We start from the raw sequence: 9,631 nt of genomic DNA on the forward strand, positions 1-9,631 counted from the left end.
TTCTCGGTTGGTATAAAATGCAGATACGAGATCTTGCGCGTTCTGCATCCAACAGACTTGACTTTCTTCGGGGATAAGCTTCGATTTTCTGTCAGGTTATAGGAACGGTTCGTGGTTGGAAAGTTAGCTGGCGGAAGAAATGCAGATCCGATTGATTTGTATATAGGACCACTTTTCGCGATACAATTTTAATTTTGACGTACATTTTTCTGCGTTCCATGTTTCTTTCGATGAGATTTTTGTTGTTGAGAAAGTTAAAAGGCTGCAGTGGAAGATTTAGGTATTTCGTTTAAAGCGTTACTGAGCTTTGTATAATTTTATAATTTTATAATATGATGTAAAGCTCGTATTATACCTCACGAAGGTAATTTTCATCGCTGGGAATGGTGTCACTTAGAAAATCGATTATCTAGAATCTAGAAAGAGGAATATGTAGAGTTAAAAATAGCAAGGGATGAAGGTATCAAATTAAGTGTTTCAAAATTTATTAGAGCCACTGATTCCAGTATCGGTTACACGATAAAAAGTCACGTGCCATACACTCACTAGGAAACGAATCGAAACGTCTCTACAATTCTCTTGTTTTTGCTCGATACGCGCAACACGTGTCAGTCGATATTTCTACGCATCGACTGATTTACTGCTGCCATAAGAGATAACTTTTTATTAAATAATATCGGAAAATAGATAAAAACATAAATTACAATTTATAATACTTTAACGATGAAACGTTATTCTTACGACGGATTCGAATATCGCGGCAAAATGATCGATGTCACATGTTGGAAGAAAAAATCGACGCTAGGTGGCGGAAGCTCTTCCGTCGAAATAAATGTTTCTCGCTAGTGGCCATTTTACTGGCCACTTCCTATATATACAAACTGATGAAATATGTCAATGTACTTGCTTCGGCAGTACATATACTAAAATTGGAACGATACAGAGAAGATTAGCATGGCCCCTGCGCAAGGATGACACGCAAAATCGTGAAGCGTTCCACATTTTTTTACATTCTTTCCCTGTCCAATTTCTATTCTTCGAAAATCGTAGTAATAATACTATCGCACCGATCGATCGATCCTAGGAATAAGTTTCGCGCGGCGACGATATCCATTACAAACGTCAGGAGAGCGAGAAGATTTCAACTTTAATGGGTTACTTAACGCGTATCTCGGTTGGCTGTTACGTAAGTCGTGCACTTACGACTCCGTGCAACGCACGGCGGGTCGGTACTTTAATGAACAAGCGGCCTAGGCGGAGTCGCGTTCCTTTACGAGGCGGCGATAAATCATGTAATTAACGGTATAAACTATAATCGCGAACGGTGGTCGGTTACGCGGCCAGTTAACGATCTAAAATGCTGACCGCTGAAATAAGCCGAGAAAGCGGCTGTTAAACGTGCTTCTACATAATGAAAATTCAGGCATAAAGCATGTATATAACAAGGTAGGTTTATTCGAGTCATATAAAGTCTTCAACGTCTTAAAACTCAATCTTGAACTTTGCACAGAATAATGAAACTTATTGTATACTAAGATACCAGAACACCATACTGTTTATCACGCCACTAGTAACGAGTTATAAACAGTCTGTTTGCAAACGTAGATCGATTAAAACTTGCTCACGATCGAATTTGGCGAACTACAAGGCAAATTACTTTGCTTAACTCAAACATCACCCGATCTCTAAAATAACTAAAATAACCCGACTCGAGTGATCCAAGTTTACATCCTGACCACGCTTCTAACTTGGCATAAGCGATAACGAAACATATAAATATTATATTATTATTATATGTGTTATTATATGCGTTATATTATTATTATATGTTATTATATTATATTATACATATTATATGTACGACGAAATAAAGGCACAAAAGCGTAAACGAGTCTCGCGTGGCTGCCATTGGATCGTGAAGATTTAGGAAGGATCCCATGAAAATCGAACGCCAGTAGGAAATTAGTCGGAGAAGTGCTAGTTACCGGAATGACTGACTGTAAAGATAAATGCGTGGAATGATGGAAAATTCCCGAAGCCGCGAAATAAAAGTTACCTTCGCACGGTAAGAACGGTCGATTCCGGACTTATGTCGTTCCGATACCTTCTTCTCGGTTTCTTCGTCCTTGCGGTTGGCCTCCCTTCGAGGTTTATTCGAAGCATAAGCTCTCGTAGCCCCCTCGACCAGTTTCCGTGGCTCGAGAAAGGGTCGCTTTATCCTTCGGGCTGTCTTTATTATCGGGAGAGAGCCGATCGCTTTTCGCCTTCTTTACAACCGCGAATGCAAATGGTGGCCGTATCCGCTCGCTCCGCTTCCTGCTTCGTCTTTCCCGCCGAAAAATGCTGCTGCTTTCGCGATACCGAGGGTCTCGGCCTCTTAAATGCCACAGGCAGAAATAATAAAATACAGATTTGTCGTGTATTTTAAAGCGGTGGTTGCTCGTCGACCGGGGGCAGTTTTCAATCTCATTCGGTGTTTTCAATCTTCCGATTGTCGGGGAAATACAATTTCCGGCAATAATATTGCGTTCATTTGCCAACTATGAAAATTAACTTTGAATGGCGAAATTATCGGTTAGATGCAATTAGATGCATGATGCAAGGTAGGTTTCATCGTGAATATCTCGTATTACTTTAAGAGATGAAAATACAGATCAGTAAAAAGTTACCTGGCTAGTGTAGTAGTGGTAGCGCGTCCAGCTAGGGGTAGCTTAAAATCTTTCGATTCTCATTGAAGTCTAACTTTTGTCAATAATATCGTGTCCAGTTGTAAACCCTGAAAACTGAATGGTTTGGTGGTGAAATTAGCAACCAGATAGCAGATCCACAGGGAGAGGTAAATCCTATCGTGAACATAACCTGACATTACACCGGGGAACATAGAGCAGATCAGTGAAAAGTGACGGTGTTAACTAAGATTAACGGGCGAGATTAAGCAGCGGAATTAATTCTGCTCGCTCATTTGATCCTCCGCTAAGCAGATTATCGTCGACCTCGGCCAACTAAGCGCGAATTAATTCGATTGAAACGTAAGCAATGTTCGCTGTGCCTGATTCATCCCCATTGGATCGAATCGACTCGTATTCGATCGCTGACCACACTCGACGACGACAGTCAAAATAAACGACCTTTTTCCGCAGTTATTTACGATCGTTTTTCCAAACGATGTCGTGATCGTTTTCTTTTTCTTTCTTCCTCTTCCCTTCATCTTGGTTATCGTCATCTTCTTCTTCTTCACCTTCTTCTGTTCTTCTCCTTCGTTCGTTCGTGTTTGCACGACGCATCTTTCGGGAAGAAAAACGCGTCGCCCAGCCTCCGGGCATTAGCAGTGATATTTTATTCATGAAGCACCTCTTCTGTACACGGCTGCCTAACCCGTAGCCGAGCGCGATCCGAGAGCTACTAAATAAAACATCCATACGCGCCTTGCCCATAAATTTCTGCACGGCTGATAGATTTACAAGCCGCCCTTGCCGAACTGATATTTAAATTAGTCCAACTAAGGGGCACGCGGGATCGCTTCGCCGCGGGTGGCTTACCTTCCACCCCCGTTTTCTCTTTCTCTTCCCACGTATTCGCTACTTTTTTCCCCCTCTTTCTCACCGGCGAGAACCAAGGGTAGGAAAAATATGTTCGACGCGAGCAGGAAGCAGCAAGTTACGTTACCTTCATTTTCAACGGAAAATCCACTTCTCTGTAACATACATCATCCACAGGTAGCCAGTGAAAGCTGAAAGGTCAATTCGCTATAAATCCACGGTTTTCTATTACTCGTATGCCTGCGCGGAATATTCTTTCTCCGTGTTTCCAACCCTCGATCGTCGATACGGAAGAGATCGAGGTATTTCAGTGAAACAAATCGACGCAAACGGCGTCTGGCTCTCATTAAGCTTTCCTTTTGCGCTCCGTCACTGATTCACGGAATGCCGCGTGAATCGGCCGGCTTTTATTATTCATCGAAATCGTCGGAGCCCGTTATAACCGAGAAACGTCGACCTCGAGTACCTTCAGCAGCCCACTGGCCCACTTGCTCCCGGGAACAGGGTTGAGAAGACAAGAAGAATTAAGTGCTGCGCACTGCCTCCCTCCTCCGCTTCCTCTTGCCGCTTTTTCCACGGCAGAGGGTCGCTGCTTCACATACGAGTCTTGCTTCGCTCCGAGGGTGTAAATAATGAACGAAGGGACGATACGCGAGCTACCGTGCAAGGGTCGTCTCACTAGGTCAATACCTCGCGACCTGGAACACGCGTTTTTTCCGCGGTTATCGTTTCTCGAGTGAAACGGCCCCGGGCGTTTCGCGTTGCTTCTGATGAAATTTCTGTCGCGCGAGTGCACGAAAGAGTTGCAACACGAGATGTAGGTATTTTGGTAAAACGCTGTCAAAGGTTTCTGTAGAAAAGAGATGAAAATTCTTGAAAATAGATACCGATACGGTGTTTAAGACTAGCAATTATTTATCTGTAAAATGCGTGGATGATTAAAATTCAAGCGATGATTTAATTATAATCAGATTTAATGGGGAATGAGTAGCGTACGGATATTAGATTGTCCGAAAAGTTTCTTTCGTTTTACGAGGAAATAATAGACGCACAAGGTCTTTTTGCTTGATATTATTTTGTCGAATTACGTACGATTCATTTTGTTCTGTTGAGATAAACACCGCGACATTTCACAGACTTGGCTTCACGTTTGTATGAAAGTGCACTGTTGTAAAAAACACGTTTGCGAAAGCAAGACACTTTTCGAACAACCTAATATAATTGTGTTTCTGTTCGAATAAAAATTGGTATTAATACTTCTATATGTCTTTCTATGTTTTTAATAAATTCAGAAAATTTTAGAATTTAGTAATTCAGCCAAAATTTGGAAGTAGGTTTTATATTAAAGAATCGTTGATAGGTGTAACATTAAATTATGTAAAATTGTATATTGTTAATAATGCTGCTCGTTTGTAATAGAGGTAGATGAATAAACGTATGATGTATTACTCGTAACGTAATTATGAAACGTAATTATGATAATATGTGATTCATAGGCTACTTTTTATGGGTACCTGTACTACCGTATGCAGAATTATTTATGCATGAAATGTAAGATGATTACTTGCTAATACCTATCACTTTTACAATATGCATTATGCAAAACTACCTTGTTACCTTGTACCATTTTTGCATCTGAAATCTAAACAATTATATTCCTCCAATACATACAAATGAATATATAATACAACGACTGACCAACGGAGTCGTAATAGTCGTGTCTCATTAGCATAAAGTTATGGCATTCTTGTATTACATTCCCGATGTATTACATTCAAGAAAGATATACCAAATCAAATGCAAGAAGGGAAATTACCGACACAAAATCTATTAACACCATATCAAATTTTGACATCTTTGCTTTATAAGACACGAAACATCTGACTTATTATATCATTTTCCTTGATCTTCATATAGTATCATCAGGAATGTACATCATACAAAACCTTGTACTACTTTTTCATCTAAAATCTAAACTGAATCACGTTCCTAAAATACGCACCATAAAATATTCAGACAAATATACTTAGTATCACCATTAAAAAAAAGAAGAAAAGAAAGATAAGTAAATAAATAAATAAATAAAAAAAGAAAGAGAAATCCTCACAGAAAAAGAAGTTAAAAGCGACGAAGAAAGATCCTCAAAATTGGTAACGCGATATTTACTCGACTTTCGGTCGCATCTTGTTTAGCAAACAGTCTGCGAAAGATGGCGAAAGATGAGGGAGAAAGACGAGGTAGGGGAAACACGGTCTCGAAGACCTTCGAAACGAAACGAATGGAAACTGGTGGAAGATCAAAGCGACAGACGTTCAATCGAAAGCTGTCTGCCGAGACACCGTGAACGGGTAAACTATCCGTGGAACTATTTCCAACAATAACCAGGCAGTTGTACGACTTCGCGTACAAACGCCGCGGAAACGTTCCGTTCTTCGACTCGCGATTCCGCCCCAGGGGAAAGTTTCTCTGTCTATAATCAATGATTTTCCGGTATCGGGCGCGCGGTTGCCGTTTTACGAGCGGCCTGGACAGGCGCACGGTTTTTACGCGCGGAATATGTTAAATCCCGACGTCCACGGAAACTCCGCTCCGTCGTTTCCTCTCGATGCAAATCGAGGCGAAGTCTAATGACGACGATTCAGCGCGCCGTGGGCGCAAATCGTCGGCTCCGATTTTTCTCTCTGCCCGCTACGTCCCTCTTCGTTTTTTGTTCTTTGGTTCGTTGTTCGTTCTTTTTTTCTACTCGTCGCGGTAATGGCACACGCGCAGATGGATGAACATTCGACTGCAAACTTGTGCAAAATGGCTCCTATCGTTTCTCCAGCGATACATTCGATCACGCGAGTGTGACTCTTGACTTTGGTAGTTTCTTCAATTATCGGAACGAGACGTTGGTTGGAAATTCATTTTGAGCAACAAGGAAATCCACTCACCACCTAAATCTGTCTTTCTTTCGAATATGGTAATTTCTTCGTCGGAAACTTTGTTCTTTAAAGATAAATTTCGAAGTCCACCTAATCGATATCGATTTGTACTTAGTAGGTAACTTCTATCGTAGCGAAGCGACTATCTTTCTATGGGTAAATACCATAACCACGATAGTCGAGCCTCGTTACAGAATTAATGAAATTTCTAGATGTTTTATATAACACGCGTAACATATTCATAAAGAGTCATAAGTGTTGGAATAGTTTCATGAGCCACCGCTTAATGGGAACAGGAAATAGTCTTCTTCTTATCAAACTACCGCAGCTTAATATATTCTCATAATGGGGCGTTCCATTTCTTCCGTTCGTTTCCTGACATGCGATTGGCGACGGTTGCGTGGAAATAAATGCCGATTGGCGAAACGTAGGTGGATTATCCACGACTCGTAAATTACATCAATTTAGATAGAGTGTATCAGAAAGCTCGATTTTTCCTACGAAAGTGGCATGTATCGTGACGAGATAAAACAGGAAAGTATAAAAAAAAAAGGGATGAAAGGAGGAAATCAAATGGACGAGTAGACGTATACCGCCCGCAGCGACTGATGACATGGAATTCTTTTTCGTGACCAAATAAATGTCTTGATTCATTTAATGTTTGCCTGCTCGTTTATTTACCGGTAAATTGAGGGGAAATTGGGTCAAACAGGGCTGAGGGTGGCTCAATCGAGAACACGACACCGGACAAATAATCGAACTGCCTCTAGTTATGGGATAAAACGTACGGAACGAAATGGAATTGAAGCATCGACGAGGCAATGAGAACGGGCAATCTTACACCTTTTCTTCTGCGCTTGTCTTCACGGGGTCACGTCTTTTTCTGTTTATCCTCTTTATTACGTGCTCGAAATGGAGGCGAGCAGTTGCCTGGAAACAGGACGCAGCCGATACAAACTTCAAGCCCCGGAGTCTCGATCCTCGGAGTCGAAGGAAAGCGGACGAAGGCGCAGAAACGAGAGGAAAAAGAGGAGAGCCGGATCGTCTTTGATGAAAGCAGATAGAGGCGCGGTGGTCCTTGTAAGAGCCCTCGTTCGTCTTGCTCCTTCTCGAGTGGGGGTCAAGTGGTCTCGCAGGCTGGAGGACCTTTCGAATAACGTCAGATCGGCAAAAAACGTTCGCCGCGACGACACAAAGGTGCAATTACGCGTCGCCATTGACGTGTTCGCCATGGAAGCCACTCCATTTTCGTACTCGCGTTCTCGAAGAATATCTCTTTGCCCCACCTCCATCGCGTGTATTCTTCCCTTCCGTTTCTTTTTTCTATCTTTGCTTTTTATTTCGATGGATATCGATTGGCTATCATTAGCGTCTCGTCGTTATTCGCGAAACGCCGCGTTATTTGTATCTATCGGTCGGTGATTGAAAGGTTTTAATTAAGAATTAAATTAATCCTGACATCGTGCAACCATGTGAAAAGTTAAAAACGAAAAAAAAAAGAAAAAAAATGAAAAAGGGGTGAGAGCGCGGTCGCTTTTAAACGTGGGACGAGCGAAAGAGGAATGGAAAATGCAGCGCTGCTCGATCGGCGCGTATCGTAATTAAATTCGCCGTATAATACCGAGTTGGGCTAGGGGTGGCGTAATGGAAGGGATGATACGCGGGTGCCGACCCCCGTGTATATATCTGGCTACAATATTTATCGTGTAATAGAATATAACCAGTCGGTGGCCGGAACGGTTGCGTTTACGTGCTCGGTTAACTTAGGAAGCCAGGAACGTAAACTCGAAACTAAATCCAAACTAACCGAACTCTGTCTATGTTTATCTCTCTGTTCCTCCTCCCCTTTTCACCCCTTTCCATCGAACTATCGACCTGTTTCTCTCTCTCTCTCTCTCTTTCTCTCTGTTATTTCGTCTCTTTCTGGTCTTTCTCCCTTGTTCCCGATTTTACTGTATGTCCAGTTTCAGTCTATACGCGGAATGAGTTTTCGAATTATTGTCTTTTTTATGGTACATCATCCTTTTATCGAGCAGCATCCTTTTTTTTGTAACAAATTCTAAGGTGTATTCGTTATTTATTTGGCAACGAATATCTTTCTCTTTAAGAAAGAAAACTGGTATTCAATGTATATCTGATTATTATCACTAGTATAATATTACCAGTCATGCATAGGTACCATCCATAATTCGTTATATAGACATTTTATACGAAATGAGATTCCTATTTTATTTCAAAACTAACTACAAAACTAACTATTTATGAAACTAACAAATAACTAGTGCCTCGTGGACGGTGTAAAATATTACAAATTATGAGGAATCGTAAAATGAAGAAGATGCGATGATGTGCATTGTTCTAGGACTATTTGAACTCTTGCCTTCTTCGTTTTTGAGCTTTCTGGACATCCATAAAGCATTCAACTATATCTGTGTGTCATTATATTTCAATGTTTCAACAAAAACATCAATCTTCCTATTCATCTCGCACACTACTTTCGAGATTGATAATTAAAAAGCGATAAAGTTCCTTCACCGTTTAAAAGATGCCCGCGCTTAGTCAACCGCTTCGCGTAATCTTAGTCTGCGGTATCGGCGGATTCTCCTTCCTCGTGGATCGGATTACGCACGTAGGGACCTGTTCGCGGTGCAGCGCGCGTGCAGGACACGCGCGATCGTGTGTATCGCGGAATCGTAAACCGGTAGATATTAAACTTTTACAATCCGAGCTCGTTGGCTGACTGCTCGAACGGGAGGTTATGATGATTAGATGTAACTGGATGCAGCCGACGACTTGTACTATGTTTGCGAGAAACAGCCGGTCGTTAAAGGTGCCGTTAAATCGGAAAGAAGCTAGAAATCGTAAAAATCCGCTGGCCACAGTTGAGATTATCTGCAGGACGAGTCGAAATCAAACGCAGAAAACACGCCGCGATATGATTTAATTAATTCTATTTGCCTGAACTGTTTCCACGTATGTGGCAGCTGGTCGTTGCTTTCTTTCGACATAGTAATCATCCAGTCTCCTGATTAACTGCGACGACAGTCTGATCCTCGAATACCGAAATCGTTTCGTATCGGCACGTATTTATGAATCGGACGGCTAATCCTGCGCTGAACAGTCGTTACTTGGATGACGTTCGGATAATTGGACGAACTAGGAATATTA

At 41.6% G+C, this 9,631-nt stretch overlaps 1 non-coding gene across 1 annotated transcript; it reads left to right on the top strand.

The window, feature by feature from the left end:
* Positions 1 to 899: 899 nt before the first annotated feature.
* Positions 900 to 1,006, top strand: LOC125387190. The gene has a single exon (XR_007227757.1). It is a non-coding gene; the product is annotated as a U6 spliceosomal RNA (small nuclear RNA).
* The last annotated feature ends 8,625 nt before the right edge of the window (positions 1,007 to 9,631 follow it).

This window comes from Bombus terrestris, chromosome 2 (assembly GCF_910591885.1).
Source record: "Bombus terrestris chromosome 2, iyBomTerr1.2, whole genome shotgun sequence".
NCBI lineage: Eukaryota > Metazoa > Arthropoda > Insecta > Hymenoptera > Apidae > Bombus > Bombus terrestris.